The following is a 24,302-nucleotide window of genomic DNA, read 5'->3' as shown; positions in this document are numbered from 1 at the left end:
GTGGGGATTCACACACCCCCTTAGTCGTTCTCTGGAAATCTTGGTGAATTAAAGTGTATGTTCGAGGAGATCACACACACACGCAAGTAAAGTGAAACGACAGTATTCTTTATTCAGCCCTTGTTGGTGTTGTCGTTGTAGTTGACGGTCATTATGACCGCCTTGTGGTCACTGAAATGTACGGTCAAGAGTTGTTGCAACACCGCGCGTATCAGACAGTTCCTCGCAAAGGCCAGGTCGATGTAGCTGCCGTTGATGGTGGTGGGAGCCTCTAGCGGTAGGCACGTCATGGAGTGGTTGGCGAGCATGTATTCCATCAAACACTCGCCGCCCTTTCGCACGTCCACGTTAAAGTCCCCAACAACCACGACCGGGTCCGAGGGCTTTACGCGCCTGGCCACACTCTCCATCGCCGCGTCCACGTATTCGACGACGTCGTCGCGCGAGATGTTTGGCGCGAGGTAGAGGGTGACGACCACGATTCCGTCGCCCGAGTACGCGTCGGTGTAGACGGCACTGTACGGCGACTCGTCCCTGACCGGCGAGGTGGACACGGCGTGCGACACGAGGTTCGCGTAGACGTGACCGACGAGGTAGACGCCGCAGTACTCGCCCCGACTTCCGCTCCTGGCGAAGCAGCAGTCGTCGATGGGGAAGTGGGAATGCACGGGTGATGCGAAAGAATTCTTCTTGGCCAATCGCCCTAAGTGGGTATGTGCTAAAGAAATTAGGAACTCTTCTTGGCCAATCGCCCTAAGTGGGTATGTGGTGCGGATGGACGGACGGCGGTGGAGGCGTGATTCAGGGTCGCTTAAGAAGTGCATTCGCACTTAAAAGTGTGGTGCGGCCGGAACCATAGCAATGTAGAGCCAGATGGCTCCACGCTACGATTAACAAGTTTTTCTGTTGGTCCTTAGGTTGGCCGTTGAGGCATCTGCCCGTGTGCTCAACGTAGTGTTTGCCGCAAGACAGTGGTGTACAGTGCACCACTCTGCAAGCACATGACACAAAGGATTGCAGTGCTTTGTTTCGCATTTGGCAACCTTTTTAAAGTGGCCTTTGAAGTCTCTGCATAGCCTGAAAACTCTTTCAGATGCTGGAAAGACCTGACTTCGCAGCGGTGTGCGATCTTTTCAGGTTCCTAGACATCTGATGTATACATCGCTCGACCGTGGTTGTTCTTCCGTTGCTGAGTGTCTGTTTCTTAAATTCGTTTGCAGCTGTTTTACTCTGGAGCACACATTCCACCCTAGCTGTCACCATGTGCGACAGGAACTCTAAAAATATATAGCCGCTCTGTGCGTTCAAGTTTCAAACTTGAGGCTGTTCAGTGAAAGCAGAACTTGTGCAGAGTGTTTTGAAAACATGCCCTCACCAGAGCCCTCTGTACAACCCTTGACGGCGCTGAGTCATATGGCAACAACGGCTACTCCACGCGTGGTTTATGTGACCAGCACACATGTCCGGCACAAAGGTTGCAGTCAAATTTAGGTACCTGATCCACGATTTTTCTTGCACCTCACACGTTAAAAGCTGCCCCATTGCTACTCTAGAGCAGTGAAAGGTAGCCATCCACATACCTAAATATTTTGGCCACTTCAGGGGCCCATAGCTGTTTATGCAAAACTTTGTCTAGGATAGCCGAGTACAAGAGGATGAGTACGCGTCTCCTGGCAACCCTATACACACGCCAGTTTTCTGAAAGAAAAGGCTCCCTTCACTGTTTGAAAAGGTAGACCTTAAGTAAAAGTCTTGCAGCTCCGAAAAATGGCATTTAAAACACCCGCATCATTTTGAAAGGAAACAGCAGAGCAGCTCGTCGTAAAGCAGGAAGTAATAACAATCCTTGAAATCACACTAACATAGCTATTCGTTCTCACTAGTTCCTTTGAAAAAGCTAATACCTCATTCAGAGTTTTCCCTACAAAACGATCGTGTAATTCCAAGAGATTGACCTTCACGGGCGAACATTTTGATTTCACCTCCTGCCAAGTTGCGCTTTCAGAAACAATGATGTGCGGTGGAAAGACTACCTTATATATCTTCGCACTGAAAAATATTTCCAAGCTTCAGCCCTTCTCGATCTTACTGATTGATGTAGCCATTCTACATTTAACCTCTTGCAAAGCCTTTTTGTTTCTGCCATTACCTCTTGAAAATTAACGTCACCTTTACGTTCAGAGCTTGAACCTGCCATTTCCTTGAACCTGCCATTTACTTGCCATTTCTTTCAGTAACTCATTCTGTAGAACTAGGAAAGCCCCTACTTGTCTGTGGGTAGCAACACACGTGCGTGGCTCCTAAGATATGACACAGCTGCAATTGTAGGAATTGTTTAGGCACCCCGTTTGACACTCCCCAACTGTCCCCTCCTTCTGAGACACACCTGTCAGAATCTGTTACAGCATATAGAGTTGCATTGTTGTTTAAAATGCCTAGTTGCTTGGCTGTTGAATTTTTCAGCTCCACGGTAAACTTACGGCCACGTCCAAGAACGTCAGTTGCGGCGTCAGGAAGAGTGATATCAACGATAGTGTGACTGTGTTCTGGCTCTTGGGAGCATATCTTGGCATTGACGTCATCGAAGACCTCCTTGGATGTGGCCTTACGTTCCCCGAGGAGCCTAAAAAGTCAAGGGCCAAGTTACCGGGCGTTGTGAGGAACGTTGCAAGACTGCTGCAAATCAGTTGACGAGAAAGTTCTCTGTAAGTGCAGCTGTGCGATTTTTCCGGAGCCATGCTCATGTGTTGTTACCCGCTGAAAATAAGAGTGTTCTCCAGTTCTGCACAATGAGTTGCTGAAGGAAAAGGCAAGTGATGCTCTAGGTTCAAGCTTTTAGCGTAGAGGCGACATTGATTTAAAAAAGGTAAAAGCAGGAGCAAAAAGACTCTTAAAAAATTGAATCTTGATTGGCTACATAGATCAGTAAAATTGAAGAATTGCTTAAGCTTGGAAATATTTTGCAGTGTAAAGACACATAAGGTAGCCTGTACACTGCGCGTAATTGTTTTTGAAAGCGCAACTTCGCAGGAGAAGATATCAAACTTTTTCTAGGTGAATGTAAATCCTTTGGAAGTATATGATCGTTTTGTTGGAAAACTCTAACTCAGGTATCGGCTTTTTGAAAGAAACTAGAAAGACCGAATTCCTGGTGTGTTTGTTTGATGTGAACGGTTAATATTATCCTCTGCCTCATGACCTACTGTGCTGTATTGAGGGAAGCATTGATGGTTGTGGCACTCTGTCATTTGAAAATGCAATAACGCAAGCGTTTCAAATGCCTGTTTTTTCGAGTTGCAACACTTATAATTAAGGTCAACCTTTTTAAACAGTTGAAGGCAGCCTGTTCTTGCAGAAAACTGGTGCCTGTATAGGGCCATTGGTAGACGCTGTACTAAGCCTCTTGTTCTTCGCTAGCCTAGGCAAAGTTTTGCATAAATAGCTATGGGGCACCGAAGTGGCCAAAATATTTCCACATGCGAATGACTACCTTGTAATGCTCAGCAGTATCAATGAGGCAGGTTTTAAAGCATTCCACATAGAGGGCCTCAAATTGAATAGAGATTGTTCGGCACCACTGGTTTTAACGTGTGAGGTGCCAGAAGAATTGTGCATCAGGTATCTAAATTTGAAGACAGACTTTCTGTCGCAACATGTATACTGGCCACATGAACCACACATGGAAATCCCGTTGCTGCCGTATGAGTCAGCGCCCTCAAAGCTTGTAAACAGGGCTCTGGTGAGGGCATGCTTTCGAAAAACTTTGCACGAGTTCTGCTTTCACTGCATCGCCTCAAATTTGAAACTTGAGAGCACAGAATGGCTTTTTTTTTCAGTGTACCTGTGGCATATGCCGTCGGCCGTGCGGAATGTGTGCTGCGATTTAAAACAGCTGCTAAGGAAGTTAAGGAATAAAAACTTCCTAACGAAACAAGAACTGTGGTTGGGCCATATGCAACCACTGATGAATAACCAGAAAATATCACACACCACTGTCATGTCAGAAAGGTCTTTTAAGCCCGTAGGCTAGGAAGAGCGGTAAACACAGGCCCTAAAAAGCTGCATAATGTGAAACAAAGCACTGCCACCCCTTTATGCCATGTGCACATGGGGTGGTGAACTCTGAACTCTTGTCTTGCGGCACGCTCTACGTCCGGAAAATGGTCAGATGCCTCAACATCCAACTCAAGAAGCACCCGAAGAATTTGTTAACAGCAGCATGGCTGAACATTGCTGTGGTTGTGGCTGTACTTCACTTTTGAAGGGGTGCTCACTTATCGGCAGGCATGGCAACCAATCAGTGCAACAAGCCTTGGAAGTAGCAGAAATTCACAGACTTTGCGGTGAATGTATGAGCAGGCTCTCGCTCTCCCTTTCAAAAAAGGAAGTGTGTTTTTTGCAGCTTAACTCTTCAAGCCTTCAATTGGTCATTTTGCATTGTTGTGTACTTTTAGGGATTTCTGCTACTTGGTCATTGTTAGATGTTGTCATAGGGTATAAAAGAATGCTTGCATGTGTCACAAAAGCCTGTTTGGAAATTTGTCTTTTTTATTTAACGAGAAATCCTCCTAGGTGCTGCTGTTTAGATTGCGTAGAATCATCTGTGACCAATTTTTTTGCTCGATGGATGTAAGCCATAAAAAGGCGACGCACTGTGTTCAGCTGAAAGGTTTAATTGCAAGTTCAGCACTTTACGTGTTTGCTACCTCTTCTGTGGCATTATTTTGCACTGGTTATTCCTTTATGATGCACCAATTCACCTAATATTCCATTTTAACAAGCAAAGCGTTTAGTGTTACGTAACCTGAAGAAGTTGTTTTGAGAAAATAGCACATAAAAATGAAGAAAACGGAGACGAATTGAATGCTGCCTGACAACGGAAAGTTGAGCGCAGAATAATTGAAAAATGCACGCATCCTAGGTAAACCAGTAATGCCGAAAAAATAGTGAGAAACAAGGATTCAGGTTTTAGATACCTAATGTGCCTTTCCAATAAAGGTAACAATAGTAATCATACACATTCTTTCCCTTTAGGTGAATGACTAAAACAAAAGAAATCTCCTGTGCACATCACCTTAGTATAGTCTTAGAATGACAATTTCATCACAAGTTGGCAAACCGTTTCTCCCTATTCAACAAGCAACGAGAGGTTACTATTGCCAAATTACAAGCAATAAACGTGTTTTCTAAACGATTATTGATTCACTGTGCCATTTGGCTGATGGCTTTACCGCTATACCATTACTTTATTTCGCGCACAAAACCTACACTGCGTTTGTTAGAACGTCGCTCTTACTTCTTGCTGCTAATGAGTGTCGTTTCAAGTCATCATAACGTGGTGCAAGCCTTAAAACACAGTTGATGCAGAGAAAACCAGACACTCACCAACATGGCCAACAAGCTTTTTATCCCTGCAATGCCTCATGACCATTAGGATAATTGGGATTCCACGATGGGGTTCTTTGGGTTGGCGTTTGGTACCTAGGCTCTTGTGCGTCCGAGAGTGGTACTGCTGCGAGGCTATAGAGCAGCTGAACCTAACTTCTGATTTTGACTTAAACACCTTTCCTATTATGTGGGCCCATGAGATTACATTCAGCTCGGTACCCATATGGTCTAATACATCATCTCACAGCAGTGCTGCTCTTTCAGACCCGCAATAGTTTATAGAGCAATTAACAGGCCAAAGAACCCCCGTGTGATACCACAATTATTCCGTATGCTTATCTCACCAAGTCTCACATCGGAATGACTGGCTGCTCATGTTGGCGTGCGTGTGGTTTTTAAATGCAGAGCATTTGTATAGCTCACGATGTCACCCGTGCGTCGGCGTCCGCTGCAGCCAGCCTCCCCCTACACTATGAAAAGAAAAATAACAGTTACCGGCGCCTGGTTTCGATCCCACGACCCTGCGGGCGGAACGCAAGGTACGTGGTGCTCTACCCACTGCGCCACAAAACGACACAGAATCAAAGGCTACGAACGCGCCTTAAATCCTAGACTCATTCAAACTAAGTCGTCAGCGGCGTGCGTTGGCGACTCAGCGGCGTGCTAGCGGCGTGATAGCTGCGTGGTGTACACGTGATAGCACCAACCCCCCAAACACTAAACGTTACCGCAATACAACCACCCCCTATAAAGCGGGTTGGCGCGGTCTCCCCTCCAGTCAACTCCTGCGCTCTCTTCTCTTGCGTTCGTCGGCGGTCGCAGTTGATAAGCGATGGAAGCCAGACCTTCAACTAGTACCGCGACGCAATCCAACATCAGCGTCGCGGAACCAGTACAAGACATCGTACCATCGTCTTCGTCGACGTCGGCAGAAAACAAGGCGGCGAGGCGGCGCGCTGCCGACGCCGAACGCAAGCGTCGTAAGCGTGCCGCCGACGCCGACCTTCGTGAACGAGAAGCCAAGTGATGGCAAAAATAACAAGTTGACGTTAACTACTTACATCTCTCTCCTCTCTCTCTCTCTCTCTCTCTCTCTCTCTCAAACCCAACTACCACCACCAACAACTACCACCACCACCACCACCACCACCAACCCTACGCCACGTAAACGACCCCTATGCTCTGCATTTACTCGTGTCCCTCGCGCGGGGGCATGCGACGGAGAATTTTTTCCGCACCAGACAAGCTTTAATGATTAGAAACAGCGCAAGAGACAGCTTTAAACTTGGGGGAGTGCGTTTCACTGTGATTTTATTCATTCACAAAAAATACAAAGAACACGCCAGATTGCCATCCTTTCATTTATAATAAAATTACAGTAGTGCCAAACTTTCTAGGCTATGACAAAGGTCATCTGGGCCAGACAGAATCTCAAGCAAAAGCTTAACGTTCACCTTCAACCACCTTGTGTTATGACAATGAGGAAAAAGGTACTTTGTTTAGATTTATCGCATGCAGTTTTTTAGCCTTGCTTGAAGGGGAAGTTATACTTCGAATTGTTTGTAGTTTGTGCACTTTGGCAGGGCTTAGAAAAATTTGGCAAACACTACCGAAACATGTAATCTTGTGTAATTCCTACCGTCATTTTTCTTCTTCTTTTGTCGTCATTTTCCTAATCAAACTAAAAATTGGCAGTCGGTGCTACGTGGTGTCTGGTCTTTCTTGATTCTGTTTGTCAGCTGTTTTCTCTTTGGTATCATGCACGAAATGGCCATTGTAAACCCTCTTTAGAGAGCAAAATGGAAATTTGGGCCATTTTCTTTGGCATCATGATAAGCAGCGCAAAGAAAGAGAAGAAGAGCACAAACACACGGGACGAACGCTGTATAACTGAATATTTATTAATATAGAAAAGCAGCAAATACACAGAGATGCATGTGCACCTTAAGCACATTACGAAAAAAAAATGGAAAGAAGAAAGTGGAAAGTAGGCATTTTCATGTTGTCTCAACAAAAATGACCTCGCAATCAAGCAGTGCAAGTGATGGCGCACTTACGCATGCGTCACGTTACCATCAGAAGGACACTACACCGAAACACAAGTATATTTACTTCTGAGGCATGTGCTAAAATATTTATGTAGCACACATAACACGACAAAGGAAACAACAATGCCTTATATTCGCAGACTCCTTGAGGGTTGTTACCGCGTTGTGCGCAGGCAAAGCCAGGAGGAACGTCGTTTTGAGCAAGTTAATAAGGATTCAATGTCAACCTAGGCTACGCCACAAAAAAACGCCACAGAAAATAGGCGAGGGTGCAGAGAGGTGGACAGCATTTTATAATTGATTTTTCTACTAAATAAATTCGCGTAAACGCGCTCAGAGTGGTCGAAACATGGCCTATGGACTCCGGGCTACAATTTCCGCTAGTAATCCCGCAATGTTTACAAATCACTTCAGTCTCCCTTTAAAGGGCTTTCAGAGCTACTTATTCGATTCTACGCACCCGCTCATGCCCGGTTGCCGGTTTATGCGTGCACGGGTTGGGAATGGAGTGAAGGGGGGGGCACGTGCACCTAAAGGATTCATGCCCTTACTTATGACATATCCGTTGTGCTGGCGTGAAGTTTAAGCATCGCTGTCAAACTGCCCAATGCGATCGGTCAGGTATCCACACTGGTAGAGGAAACTGGGTTGGTGTGTTACACAAAACGTAATATGCCTACGATGCGGGAGAGAAAGATACAGGTCTACGTTTGTCCGCTAGGATAAACCTCGGGTCTTCGAAAAATACAGGCAGGTAATTCGCAAGGAAATATGCTAAATCGCAAATTACAAATAAACGTTTTTTGTTCCGTGCACTCCCTGGAGACCATGCAGCTTCGTAGGTCATCTTTTTTCCCAGAGTGCAAGGACGACCAATTTGTTTCCTTTTAAACACTTTTTTCGAAAAGCGAGTAGATTATATTGCCTGTATTGCCTAAAAACCCTTGAATGCATAACCCCACACATTTTAACTACAGTTCAGTAAAGGTATATACCAGATCTGTAAGAACGTTTTTCCGTTCTCAATAAGGACATTCGAGTTGCCTAGTTCGCAGAGCTGAAGGGAGCGCTAATAGTCATGTTGCTACCCCCCAATGATGCAAGTAGGTTAGCGAATGCCAACCATTTTTGCCCAACAGCTATTATACAAAGACGAAGCTAACGTACTGAGGAAGTAGTGCATAATCAAATAAATGGCTACCACTTGCACGAATGCTACCAACATACTTTCGCTCAGTTTTTTAGCCAAGATGTATATCCGAGCCGAGCCAGCAGCCGAGCTCCACATTTTGTATGGAGCGCGAAGGGACAGAAACTCAGACAAGCAGGTTTCCCGGCAGTGACATAGTTACATTAAGGACTAAAATGTAATGAAGCATTGAAAACAACTATCCTACTCTTGCTACGTTACCTTTTTTTGTGTAAGTCGTAAGGAAGCGACGAAGTTTGAAGAAATTAAATACAAGTCAAGCACTGCAACTATGTGCTGGGGTGGTAATTATTGAGATCGATGGCTTAATTTACTAAATATTTTAATTATCTTTGAATGGCTCCATGAAGCAGGCAATGTTTGTATTGAAAAGTTGGATGCACGCTTATGTGCCCGCAGTTTCATTTGGCAGAATTCTTCTAGCCCATTCGTACTCCGAGATATTGAACTGTGGTGTTTAATTGCCATAACTTCACGTAAAGATGTGAAGCCCACCTTATAGTTATCGGTACTAGCATCGGTGTCAGCTTGGTCATTGTGAGATGGCTTTTCCACATGCATGTTGCGGAGTGAAGCATGGCAATCTACGGATACCTGGAGAGTATGATTGAAGCCCTGCTCCTCTCATCTGTACTTCTCGCCACACCAAGTCATGTATGTTCTTCGCCACATACGGTCTATTCATCCCTTCCCGCCCATAACCGTCCGCAAGTCCCCCCGCTCTTCGGAAGCTACATCTGTGGCGCACTAGAGACGGTGTCGTCTGTACTCCCGAATTAGGCCTGTTCTTAGTCTGTGACGTACAGCAAGTCTCTATTAAACCTCCATCCCAACATAAGAAGTTTCTTCAGAGCGGCAGCTTCTCTGTACTTCCCTTTTGGCAAGGTATAACGGCCTTAATTTTTTTACATTTCTCATCTTCGCGCTTTTTTTGGGGGTGAACTCAAAGCATTTTACCTTTATGTCAACTACGTAAAGCTTCATGGCGTTCAAAACATGGGGCAGGAAGTGGAAGTACTTCCGCAGACGCATGTGCAGCGATGACTACATTCGGGTGGGATTTTGCACCAAATTGGGTCAGTTTATAGAATATTTCATCTGCAGGAAATATTCCCCATAAGGGAGAGAGAGCCCCAGTAAATTATTATAGCATATGCCTGCGGGATCGCGTTTTTTTTTGCATCTATGTGTCATGTAGAATTGATTGGAGTTTCCAGTAAGGCCCTATAATATTAAACACCTTGATTTGAGCCACCCGACATTACAGCTTGTGGCTACACTGCGTACATATTTTGGTTCGAGTGGGGATGTTGTTAACAGTCAAGCTCTACACTACCAAGACTCCTAATTCCTGGAATATCCCCGGCACGTGAGTGTGCGCTGTCAGCCCTGTTTGCTTTAATAATGTCAACGACACTTCCTTGCAGTTCGCGTATGTTGGAAATTTATTTATGTCTATTTATTTTGGAACATATTTATGTTGGGATTCGGAGCGGGACATTTCGCCTTAATTGGTGCGAAATTGTCATTACAAATATAGAGACACAAGTTTTCAGAAACGGAGTTGGGGAAATTAGTGACACTGCGCACATCATTTTGCTTGTAGGAAAATAAATGATGCAATTGCACTCTCAAATTATTGGCTCTTCCATTCTTTTATATATCGTTTCCGTTAGCGAGTACTCAACACAGTCTTTACGCTAATAATGCCAGCGCTAGTTGTCGGACGTCCTTGTGAGTTTGTTGCAGACCAGTTGCAAATGTAAGCACAGAGTCTAAAGCGACACAACCGTCATAAACTCACTTGAGCAGTGGCTCGTGGACCTGCACCACGATGTAAGCAAGCAATCGTTAGTGATCGCCTTCACCACAGAAGCGTCTGCAGTGGATTCCCACCTCCTTTATCTCTGGGAAGCACGCAAATGCCTCCAACGAATATGGAAGAGGCAGAAACATAACAGAAAGCTAAAATACAGGATAGCAGAGATAAATCGGCAAGCAGCGGAGTATGCATCCCAGCTCACGCGACAAAACTGGCGTAAGCTCTGCGACGGCTTATAGGGAACGCTGGGAACGAAAAAGACATGGAAGCTCCTCCGCAATTTGCTGGACCCCACACAAAGCAAGCTGTAGAGTCAGAAAGCAATCCAGCGCTTGCTACGCTCTCATCCTGGCAGCGACGACGAGGTACTGGATAAGCTTAAAGACCAGTACATTGGCACAACTTTACCTCCCGTGACTCCTCGCACGTATGATGGCCGTCCCAATCCAGAGCTGGACAAGCCAATAACGACACAGGAGGTCTGGCAGGCACTTCAAACCCTGACCCGCAACACCACTCCGGGTAAAGACAAGGTCACTAACAAGCTACTCAGGAACCTCGGCGACGGAAGCATACAAGCCTTAACGGGGTACTTCAATGAGCCCTGGGAACGTTACACAATACCGGCGGAATGAAAACACGCTAAAATGGTGCTTATTCCGAAGCCCGGCAAACCTACGAAGTTGGAAACATTGCACCCCATATCGCTAACATCGTGCGTAGGGAAGCTTTTTGAGCGTGTGATCCTCGCCCGCCTTCAACCATACATAGAAGCCCAAGACATTTACCCGCACACAATGTTGAGCTTCCGGCCCCACGTGTCAACTCCTGACATCCTCCTTCGACTAAAGGAAGACGTCTTGGCGCACATTTCTCCTCACTCCAGCAGGGCTATCCTCGCTCTTGATTTGAAAGGAGAATTCGACAATGTGAGCCACGACGCCATCCTCGAAATCCTAAGTGACACGAACTGTGGAAAACAAATGTTCCAGTATATCCAGGCATTCCTCACCGATCGCATGGCGACTGTGGGCATCAGACCACTACGAACGGACCTTCAAACCATGCCCAACAAAGCAACCCCACCAGAAGCTGTGCTTTCTCCAACATTATTTAACATAGCTATGACGAAGCTCCCACAACAACTTAACACCATCCCGGGGATCAAACATGCACTCTATGCAGATGGCATCACGATTTGGACTACTGGTGGGTCAAAAGACGACATGCAGGATGCGCTCCAGAAAACCGCTGACGCAGTCCAACAGTACGCCAGTGTGCGCGGCCTTCAGTGCTCCCCGGAGAAGTCCGAGCTCATCATTCAGAGGCGCGAGCTACGTGGCAAGCCACTGGAACCCAGCACAATACAAATAAAGCTCCAAGGTAGCGACATCCCCGTAGTCCCAGCGATCCACATACTGGGACTTACATCCAGCAAGACGGAAGAGGAACGCTAACCATCCAGCGCCTCAACCACACTACCTCGCAAATCATGCGTATGGTGAGTCGAGTAACAAACCGGCACCAGGGTATGAAGAAGGATGATGTCATCAAGTCGGTGCGAGCACTGGTTGTCAGCCGCGTGGTGTACTCTATGCCTTACCTCACGCTGAAACCGAGGGAAATGGACCAACTTGACATACTACTGCGGAAGGCGTACAAGAAAGCGCTCGGCCTCCCTCGTCACCCCGCCACTAGTAGGCTGAAAGAGCTCGGGGTGCACAACAAGGTGCGGGAGATAAATGATGCCCACCTTGTCAGCCAACGAGAGCGGCTAAGGCAAACGTCGACCGGCCACACGGTGCTGAGGCAACTAGGCTACCAGTTAGCGAACGCCAGCCACCCTCAACCGGAAACTGTGCCACAGGACATCCGTACGTTGATCAGGGTTGCTCCACTCCCGCGAAACATGCACCCTGAGCATCACGTACAGCGCAGACAAGCACGAGCACAATTCCTACAAAGGAAGCACTCTGACCACCCCCATGTGCGACTCACGTACGTGGCCCACTATGCATCCCATCCAGCCACAACAGTAAGCGCCATCGACGGCTGAGGTAATGTCGTTTGCACTTCGACCGTACAAACCAAAAACATCGTTGAAGCCGAAGAAACGGCCATCGCACGGGCAATGACGTCTCCAACTTCGAATAAACCGCTTCACGTAATTCCGGACTGCCAACAGGCATGCAGAAACTACGGCAACGGTCGCATCTCAACATCCGCCCTCCGATTACTAAAAAGCACAACGATACCCTGAACCCTACAACACTGAAATGGACGCTAGGTCACGCAAGGCTCGACGTAAATGACCGAGCACACGCTGCGGCCCGAGCCTGCACCCTCCGGGCACCGCACCAGTCGCTCCGTGACCCAGAGCCTCCAAAGCAGCAGTACCGTGCACTTCTGCAACACCACCGCCTTGCCAGATGTGCCTACCCACCACCGAACCAGAAGACTACCCGAGAAGAGGCTGTAGGCTGGCGGCAACTACAGACCAACACATACCCCCACCTTAGCTTCCTGCACATCATACACGCGAAAATATATCCAACAACATGACCACACTGCAGTGAACATGCAACACTGCACCACACCACGGGGGCTTCCAAGAACAAACCAGCAGCCCCCATTATTCGCACCCCCACCCTCGAGCAGTGGGAGGCCGCGCTGTGCAGTTCGGACCCTCAGGACCAGCGACAGTTTGCGGATCGGGCACGCAGGACTGCAGCCGCCGCAGGGGCCCTGGACTGAGGCCTTCTCCCGCTTTCAAGCGTAAGTCTCTTGAATAAATGTCTTACCACCACCACCACCACCATATTAGTGAATTGATGTTTTTATAGGACGCAAATCGCAACGCGAAACTTGGCGACATTTCAGTTATTACGCGAGAAATTTTGGGTCAAACCATTCTTTTGAAAGCGTATTTTTTACTTTGCTATAGCGAAATTCAAGCAACTCTGTCATCTTAATATAAACTACTTTCCCAGTGCTGCTCATGCATTGATATGTTGCCTCACATGGACTTAGTGTTATCTGTTCACTGAATTGTGCTGACACGTATGAACAAGTATGAAGTGTGCTTTAACATTTATATTTTGGAAAAGTTCTGCCTATCTGCCTATTCGGTTGGGTTTTGGCTACGTGGCTGCATCGAAGGACGGACAGAGATACCACCATTTACTGGTTTGAGTATTCAAGCAAACTATGGGCTTCAAGAAAACGCTAAAAAATGAACGCCGAGAAATGTTCTGGCTTTCCCGAAGACATGCTCCACCCATGAAATCCTGATGCCGGAGCCATATCTTCCCGTTATGTTGCACTGAAGTAGTGAAGCGTGCATGCAGAGTATTGTTGAAAAGATAAATTTATGCTTGCATACCCCAGTGTTAAATACACATTCGTTGGTAAAAAATAAACAAGTAAATCTCTGAATGAACAGTGCACAACACACGGAAACGGTGAGAGACACAACGAGGCGACAAAAAAGTGAGAACGTTGTCCTTCTTATCCTAATTCTGGCAGATAAAAAGACCAAACAACCCGTCAGTACGTGATGCATTAATAGGAAATTTTATACGGCAACTATATTGTGGATACGACTCCTTAGATTTATGTTTTTGTGGCCAAAAACACCCGACCGCCTTAAAAGATCAGAAGGCTATTGTGTAAGGCAGGTGCTTATGGTGGCGTAGCAAGAGAAAAGCTAGAGATCTACGCATACTACATATAGATTCACACAACGCGTGTTGTTTCCAAGTGATGGTCTTGCGGTATCACCGTATTCATAAGTTAAACCTGACAAAAATAAAAAACTGCGCGACAGACTAGACAAAAATATCAGTGGACACACTCCGCTTTGTCTTCATTCACACTGTTTTGTCCTTCACTTTCGCGTACCTTTTTCGTTTTCGTAATCTGCCAACTACCCAAGCTTGTGTTTGCCTAAGTACTCGATTACATTCATTTCGCTCATAAATACGCGAAGAGACCACCATTTCAACCGCTGTAAATCCGGAGGTATCCAACAATGGATCCCTGTGTCATGTTGCATGCTTAAAGTTCGAAGTGCGGGGCAAGTATAGAGCTGCTGAGTGTCTGCTCATGGCCCAAAGGGAATTCAAGTTGGAAAAGGTATCCGATAACGGCAGAAGATACCAGGAAGGCTAAGCGCAGGTCCCTGCTACGGATAAAGCTACCCCAGCACGAAGCCAACACTGCAAGGCCTCATCCCATCAAGCGAGAATAATGTGGGCGTCCGTTACACTTGGTGCAAATGGGGCTCAAGTGGCGCGGTTGAAGTTCCCCTTTCCACCACCAGTGTTTCTAATGTAGAGATTGAAAAGAGGGGTAGTGGCAGTAGAATCTGCTACCCTAGAGCAGGCAGCTTACGAAAGGGAATGCTGCTAATTTAAACCCAAGTAACAGTGAAAACCGTTCCAAGCCGTCTTTAAGCGGTAGGCTCAAAAGGAAGGCGGGGTACACGAAGCGAAGAATGCGGCCACGCGACGCATATACCATTTCAGTAAATGGAACAAACCGAAGTTCGCTGCGTATGGAATATTTTAGATTGCCTTACTGGTCAGACATTTCGGTTTCAGTTGTGCCGTGAGAGATGGACTGCGTCACGAGAGAGATGTTTTGGTGATCGGGAACTTTGCAGATGTCCACAAGGCTGAAGATGCACTGAGCGTTCTGCGTCATCCCTTTACCGAAAACACTGGCGTGGAAACGTTGTAAAAACTACGCTGCGTGCAAGGATTGCTTTTAGCACAACACTGTACCACGGCTCTATCCAAGTTGGCACGCGTATCCCTCGCACCTCACGGCGCTCTACACCTCCGCTTGTCATGTGACTTCACGGGACAGAATGCACTAGATTTTATTCGCATACCTGCCAGTTTCCCTCGCATTTCTTCTGCCTATACCCCAGCCAATAATTTAATATAAACTTGCCCTCTCTCTGTCAAACACGTAAAGGATATACGTATTACAGGCGGATCCGCACCAGGAAAGCCACATGGCTACCGCATCTGTATTTGTAAAAGTCATCAACGGAGTGTTTCATGACTTCCTCGGGTAGGGGAGAGTCTTTATTTGTGTGTTGATGATATACGGCAAACATTCACATTAAACATTTTGCAGCTGCCATAGTGCTAGAAGGCTGGTGAAACAGCGCATCTGGCTGCCCCGCACAGCTTATCCTTGGCTCCGCTAAGTTTATGTGTGGTTATGCTTGGAGACTCGGCGGACTTTTCTGCGTGATTATGATTAGAGACTCGATGAACTTCTCTGCTTGGTATCATCATCATCCTCCCCAAAACTCAATGTACACTAAGTCGATAAAATGTTTACAACGTACGCGAGCTCGTATCTCGGGATCATCTGCAACTCACTAAAGTTTCGTCGCTGTTTCATTGGCAGATATTCGGAATCGAACCGAAGTGGTCCCATACGTTTTTGAGTAGCAGAGCGTCGGCTTTCGTGCCGTGTGTACGCCGCTCCGTTAATGACGCTCTTCTGCCTCGTGCCATCTATCCCTTACCGGATGCCCGGCTGTTGTTCCTGACATGCATTTCCCAACTTGTTGCTGAAACTTCTCCATGACTTACAGGCCTGGATGGTTTTGTATGAGGTTTTCACAAGTTTTTTTCACATCGCTATTATGCCAGCTTTAGCGTGTTACCACGCACTAAACGCGGCGGCAAGATGCTTCGCGAACAGCGGCCCTGCACGGCGAGCTTTTCTCTGCTTCTAACTTCATCGCAAACGCATATAAACTGGCGAGAAGAAAAAAATCGCGAGAGATTACGCAACGAACGCTAGGCAGAATTTTCTCGCAGGTCGCGCGGTGCCGCCGTGCGAGATTACGTCACACATGGTGACGCTTGGCTCCATCTACACCCCAGCGCGAAGAGCGTGTTGGTCGCCTCACTCAAGAGTTTTTTTCAGGGTATTTCTTTCCTAACACAACTGTACCAAGCGCAAGCTCTAACAGCTTCACTGTTGAAATCTTTTCTAGCCGGAGTGTGCTCACAGGCGCAACGGTGGAGCTCCTCCAGGTGCGTATGATTTGGTATACGCGCGAACGTTTTGAGTTGTTGGATACAACGACACACTGCCAAGTGTTTCAGGTCAATAAATAGCGGCTTTCTAGCACATTTAACTTGCACAACGTTTGGTAAAATGAACAAAACATTGAGAGCAGCTATGGAATTGACGAGTATCAACAACCTGAATGCTAAGAGGGCCCGAAAACATACGCAATTTACGTTTGACGTCCGTGCGGTAGTTTGACGTTTGACGTCCGTGCAAGAACATCTTCCATAATTAGGCTGCTCGCACACTTTTTTCAGCTGTTTACCGTGTGTTGAAATGTCTGTGGGCTTTTACGTCAAATTTAGAGTCAGTTTCGGAGATTGGCAAGCCTATCCTTCTTAGTGGTTGTTTTTGAAAAGGCGGCCGCAAAAGGTGGATTCCTGTTCAAAAAGCTTGTTTAAGTGTACGTCCTCCCGATCTGTCTTACGGTAAACAGAACCGACTAGTATAAGTCATTGCTACTGAAAATGAGACGGCGTAATTTCAAGCAGGCTTCATATATAAAAAAAACTAGACATTGCTTCGTTAAGAAAAACCTTTTCATGCAAAAATTGGCAATTTTAAATGTCTCCAACTATTTAAAGTGCAACACAACGAATTTGGGGAATTTTGCCCTCAGACCTCCATGCACCATCCGAAAACACTCCGAAGTAAATATAGAACTTGCGTGTCAAACGTCGTCCACGAGCTGTAATGCTTTTGTTATGTTTTCAGCTTCACAAAACATTTGAAGCTTAAAATAAATCTTTCGAACTTTTGTTTTAGTTTATATTGCATGCACTGGATGAAATAAACGCACTTTTTTATTTTTTATCTGTTCGATTAAACGGTATTTATTTTATACAGCTTCAAAGCAAAAATACCAGGCGCCATTTGCCGTGGCCGAAATAACTAGAGCAGTAATGCGTATTCGTGCTGCGATCTGGTTGCACAGTGTCCTGGATTGGAGTTCCAACTAGCTTTAGTTTGGGTTCCGTGCAACAACATGCTTCGCATCCATCATTATCGTTGGTTGGCCATTGTCGATATTTGAGGAGTAGGCAAACCGCACATCTGCCATGTTGCGGCTGGTGAATGGGTAAGATAAGTCTGCCAGTGCCGCTTAGAATCTTAGTGTTCACTAGCCGAGTAGCCCGCAGGGACGGAACGCCATCGGCGACATCGGAGACGCCGAACTGCGAGGTGTTCGCCTTACTCTTCGTAATTTGTCTGGCTCATCCCTCGATCGTAAGAGGCGTGTTCGCCCCAGGCCGATAGTAGTCTTATTCGGCCAAACTCGCCAATGCATCAGTTTCAGTATACACGTTGTTTTCCAACTCACTCGTGTAGCAATGAAGGTTTCAGCGCAATATTGTAAACGCAGTGGAATAAGCATACCTAAATAAAACGAAAGTAAGCAAGAAAAGGTCCAGTTGCGAATTCGAAATTCCTAATTGTAACGCACTACATCCAGTTCTCCAGTCCACTCGTCCGTACGACCGCAGTTGCTTGGGAGGATATATTAACTATGAGGCGTTTAGCCTTTAAAACTTTTTAGTTCAGTATTCAGAGTAGCTTACATGAGCATTTCTTGAGAAGCACTGGCGCAGTACCCGTCAGTTAAATCCCCACGCATATTTTATGAGTAGCGATTGCATTCTTTAGACTTAATAGTATCGAAAATGTGCTCGTGCTGGTGACCGGTGGCGTAATTCACACTGCGTAAAACGTCCTCCCGCACCTTGGTATTCCACTTTAAAATAGAGGTTGAGGTTGATTTTCTTTCTCTATTCACAGCGGAGCTATTGTACAATTGGTAAGTTTTGTGTTGCAGAAATAAATACCAATAAAATACGAAGCGCTCGTGAAGGCGTTTTTCGCGTTTACCGCGGAGCCGCCGGCTCGCGTAGTGGCTTTTGAGGGACAACTCCAACGCTGTCGTCCAGCGCTATGGCGAATGTCATGCTTGGCATGAGGAACGTGACGATATCGGTGCATATGACCATAACTACTACTAGCACAGTGCAAAACAACGAAGGAAATGTAAATAAAAAAATCCAAGTTTTACAAATGCGTGGTGATGTGTCCTTTAATGCTCACGCATAATGTAATCCCGCAGCTTCGCTTAATTCAAGCCTTGCGCAACTTAGTGATAGCTTCGCCGTTTGAGCTCGTGGAAGTCTACAATGAGGAGCGTGAATTTGCATCCCCACTCGCCGCGATAATGACGATTACCTTTTCGATGCATATGACGGCGATTACTAGCACTCCAACCATACAAACAAACAATGATAGGGAAACCTAACTATGTGTCCCGCAATGCTCACCTACAACCGCTTCGCCATCTACACAGACGCCTCCCTGCCCAAAAACTCCACAAGGGCAACGGTCGCGGTCACCGGGTTGGACAAGCTGGTCACCTGCGCATCAATGAACACTCCATCTTCAGAGGAAGCCGAAGAAGTGGCGATAGCCCTCGCACTCCTGCAACCTAACGTCACCAAGATCACTACGGACTCACAAGCTCCGTAAAAGAACTACAAATCTGGCTGGGTGTCCCTTGCGGCTCTAAAATTCCTCGAAAAAGCTAAGCCTCCTAAACAAAAGATCGAATTAGTTTGGGTCCCGGCCCACTCCTCTGTTGAGGGCAACGAATATGCTCATCAACAGGTCCGAGTGCTCAACTCCCGGGCCACCAAGGAGGAGAGAAGGGGATGGCAACCCATCACCAGCTACACAGATATAGTCAAATATTACAGGGACGGTAGGAAGACATTCCCACACCCCCACCAATCCTTGACTAGAGCAGAACAAGCGATATACAGGCAAATACAGGCAGGCTCCTTTCCTCACCCCTGCCTCCAGAATAAAATGTACCCTGAAATCTACAAGAACAGATGCCCTCACTGCAATGTACTAGGCACTCTCCAGCACGTCATAGGAGAGTGCAATTTCTCCAAAGACCGCCCCCCACCTATACCCATAAGTAATCCCCCTACTATCCTCACTGTTGACGAGCGATGGGAGATCTTGCTATCCAGCCCCACCCTGGAATACCAGCTCCGGCTGATCCACAGGGGCCAGGCGGCCCTGGAAGCATATGGAACCCGAGGGAGCCACCCTATCGGGCGCTTAACGCGCTCTGTCTGACAATAAAAGTTGTTTCCTCCGCCAAGCCTTGCGCGTGAGTGCAAGCTTTCCTAATTTTTTTACCTCCAATAACATTGCTGGTTTTTCTCCCGCGTCTAATTGGACTTTGGTGTTCTGCTAGCGTACCAGTCGCACAGGCACAGGCAGCTTACAGCTCCAATGAAACCAAGTCAGCGTAGCGTCGCATGAGGGATGATTGGAGCTGCTTCTATCTCCAAAGCAGAATGTACCCCGAGAGATACGAGAAGGAGTGTTGCTTCTGTAGGCAATTGGGCACGTTCCGGCACGCCATCGGAGAGACCGATTTCACCGAGAACATCTCTCCACCTTTGCTCATCCCTCCACCAGCTTTCCCACATCCTTTAACGAGCGATGGGAAACCTTGCTAACCAGCCCCACCTTGGAATACCCCGCTCGTCTCGATCTCCAGGGGCCAGGCACCCGCAGAAGCATATGGGTCCCATGAAGAGGGAAACACCCCATGTGGCACGTAGCCACCGCAATTTTGTTTGGCTCAAATAAAGTTGATCTCTCTCTCTCTCTCTTTCTCTCTCTCTCTCTTTCTCTCTCTCTCTCTCTCTCTGTCTGTCTTTCTACATATTAAAAAAACGAAGCACTGGTAGTTCCTACGTTAAATGGATCCTGAAAAGCATTTTCCGCACACTAAATGAACTAGTGCAATTGTTTGGTTGGGTGGTCAGTGTTATCTGTGCCACGTACAATATTTTACGTGCACCAGAAAGCTCAGACTTCCTTTGCAAAGGTTCTTGCCGCGTTCCCAGCCTCACCCACTGTTTCCTTCACTAAGAGGCGCGGGCACCACGCGGGCTAACATTTGGTTAATCTCTGACAGTCAATTTACGGAACTCAATTTTTTCCTAGGACAGGTTATTTAAATGTATGGATTCAAAATGCATATTCTAATTTTTTTCCACGACCTGGTTTGTTCACACTTTTTCTTTTTTATAAGATATAGAAAAAAGTTGTGATTCTGATAATTTTTTGCGCAATGAATAATTATGGAGACATTATTAAAACTGGTGTTGTTGGAAAGGGCTTTCAATCATCTACGCTTGGGGTCCCTCACTATGTGCCTAATGAATATGTTTAGCCCGAAAAAATGTTTTCTTAAACCCCTAATAACCAGTCAGTTTTCTGCGGTAAGAAAATTGTTGAGGCCCTTGTGTCAGCTTTACCACAAAATTAATAATTTGAGCACAGAAGCTACTCCAGTGCATGAGAAAATTAAGAACAAGTTTAGTAGGAACCAAAGGACATCCAAAGTTAATAATTTAAGGTAGGGAAACTAATAACCGTAGCTTGTCTTTTCAAGGGTGCTGTGTCAGCTTTACCGCATCGCTCTCAATTTTTGCAGAAAAGACCCTCCAGTGCGTGAGACACTTCAGAACAAGTTTTGTACGAAATTGAAGAAAATCAGAAGTAAAGAAATGGAGATAAAAAAACTAAATACGTTGACCAGTGGTTTAAAATTTTCTTTTTTTCTTGCTGCCACTAAAAACATGAGCAAAGTGAGGCATATACAAAGCAGTGGTGCCGTTTGTACTGAAAACTTCGGTTTCTTTCCCTTACTTGTAAGTGTGATCTTGTTAACCATAAGTATCAGCATTATTTAGTGCTTCATGCTCTCCCGTAAGTTAAAAATTGTTGAAGGAAAAAAAGTAAAAGAAGGACTGACATTATGTGCACAAAAATATCGTCAGTTTTTTTATCATATACATCATCATCATCATCATCCTACTCCGGTCCACTACAGGAAGGAGGTGTCTCCTATTAACCATCAACCGCTTCTGCACTGTGCTGTCAGTCTCGTTGAATAGCTTAAACGTGTGAAATTCACTCACTGAAACATAGATTGACGCTGCAGGCAAATTTCTGTCAAACTTAAAACAAAAATAGGCGCGAAAAGAAGCATGCCAAGCAATTTGGGGCCAGGAATTGGAAGGGATCTACGATGTGCTGTTCTCATCTCTGGAGGTTTATGTCTTATTTCTCTCTAAGTAAATTTGTCACAAATGTGTCTCTAAAAACACCACCCGGCACGGGATCACTCATACCAAGAATAAATTCGGCGCTCCTGGCGCGTCAAGGATAATTGGCAGCACTCCGGAGCTTCGTCGTTGCCGCCTCTATGGCAGGGCATTATTAACGCCCTCCATGCCCTCCCTTTTCCCCTTCGGCTTTGGGCCACCCTTTCTCAATCACGTTTTCTTCCTTCCTTATTTCCTTCTAAGCAATGAGGCGTTTTGGCATGTTTACACTTCCTGCGAATCATGGAAGTTCAAGGTTTTCTTGGGCCAAATTTATCTCGTGGAAAGAAGCAAAAGCACAGGTTTCTGATCTCTTTAATGTTTAGTATACCAAAAAGAGGACACACTGACTCCGTGCTCATTTTGACAATGACTGCATATTTAAAAATTTCAATATGATTCTTCTGTCACCATTGATGATGATGGTGATATGAGTTTAATTGCGCAAGGCCGACAAGGGCAAAGAGCGCCAAAGACAGTTATTTGATGAGGACAGATGTGCAATTAAATACTAAATTGTCTCAGTAAAAAAAACTGTAGTGAATGCATGAAGATGACTGGTGTATCGGGCCAGGATGATTATGCAGGATATGAAAGAAACTGCAAAAACATAGACGTCTAATAAAAACTGAAAGACACGCTTGTTAGAAAACATTGGGCTGTCGGCCAAGAAGTGTGATGGGTGTAGCGGGATGTGTTGTCAGTACAGTTCAGGAAAATGTTTCCGTCGTGTGGTGTCGAGTGCCTTTCATTGAATGAGATGTGAACTACGGATAGGGCCTTTCCGCACCTGCTTGACCGGGGTCTTGAAGATCTTGTGAGCGGATACGAGTGCGTTGCATGGTTGTGCCCTATCCGTAGCCTAGCCAAGGCGACTTACGTGTGTATGTTGTGTGAGTCAGGTGTGTACCGTAAGTGTGGCTTTATTACATGCAGTTTGTTGTCTCTCTGTTCACTCCAGTGTGTTTTCTTCGCAAGTGTGGTCGTATGTGTGGCTTCACGTCTGTATAGGGTATCACTGTTCTGTCTACAGCGTTCCCGAGTGCAGCAGCTGCGGCCCTCTTGTCTGCCAAGTCGTTGCCAGCGATGCCAGTGTGTCCTGGGACCCAGCAGAGGAGCAGCTCATGCTTTTGCGCATAGACCGACATAAAGGTGTTGAACACAAGATTAGCTATGTGGTTTTGGTGGGCTTGTCCGATGATAGTGCATGAACAACACCCATGGAATCTGTATAGATGATGGAATTTGAAATTTGATTTTCAAGAATGTGATGTAGATTGACTAAAGTTCCATACTCTTCTGCTGACAAAAAAGTTGTATGCATGCTCATGGTTCTGGCAGCATTGAAATGTGGACCATGAGCAGCGCAGGACTCCTAAGTGGAGGTTTTAGAAGCGTCACTGTAAAATTCTGCATGTGGGTATTTTACTGCAGAGACAGAAAGTGCTGCAGTATTGCAGCCCGTGGTACCCGATTTTTGTCAAGTTTAATACAATAAAGGTCACAGGACAAACGGCAAACTAGACAAGGCGGTAAAATATCTCAAAAGGATGATCTGTACACATCCTTTCTGTACACATCTGTACATATCTGTACAATCTGTACACATCTGTACTCTCTCACTCTAAGCGAAAAGGGCAAACGAATGAATGGGCGATTTAGAAACAGAAGAGATGTGGATCTATCGTTAGATACAGGGTAAAAAGGGTGGTTATTCAGCGATGAAACTTTAAAGCATGAAGCAAGTCCATCTACGTCGGTTGGTTCTCAAGACACAACTTGTTACATTTGACATACAAACTTTGGACCGGGCTAATGCAAAAAGCACCCGACGCAAGACGTAGCCCCAAGTGTAGCACTGGGTCAAGCATTCGCAACGCTGTTTTAGTCGCCGACCCATACACCACACTGCCACAGTCCAAACGAGGCCCAACCAAAGCAGTATACAAGCGTAGCAGGAGTTATTTGTGGGAACTATACGATTGGTGTGAGAGGACCTTATGGATATTCATTGTTTTGAGACATTTATGACTAGGTTCCTTCATGTGGGCAATGAATGTGAGTTTGTGGTCAAAGAACACACCTAAAAACTTGTGCTCCTGGTTCACAGGAATGGACACAACATGAGGACTAATGTCTCGGTCGGCATGGACCCTACGCTTCCTGAAAAAAAAAAACCAAAAGGTTTTTTCAGGGTTAAGTGTAAAACCATTCTTCTCTGCCCAGCCGGCAAGTTTCTTGACGCCCCGCTGAACTTGACGTACGCAGATTGACATATTACATGATTAAATGAATTCCGGAGGTCATCTAGACACACGGAATCAGAGATAGTAGGTGGCCATGCCTTCCCAAGAGAGTTCGTCCTAATTATGAATAGACTGCAGCTCAACACGCCACCTTCTGGCACGCCATTTTCTTGCACGTGAACCTTTGAGAGTGCACTACCGACTCTCACTCGAAACGTTCTCTTCGACAAGTAACTAATAAGGGTGTTTGGCATGTTACACAAAACACCCATTGACTTGAGGTCCGTAAGTGTGCCGTAACGCCAAGCGGTG

This window comes from Haemaphysalis longicornis, unplaced genomic scaffold (assembly GCF_048455015.1).
Source record: "Haemaphysalis longicornis isolate Haplotype H1 unplaced genomic scaffold, Haemaphysalis longicornis Haplotype H1 scaffold_12, whole genome shotgun sequence".
Taxonomy (NCBI): Eukaryota; Metazoa; Arthropoda; class Arachnida; order Ixodida; family Ixodidae; genus Haemaphysalis; species Haemaphysalis longicornis.
Note: the sequence above shows the minus strand (reverse complement) of the source record.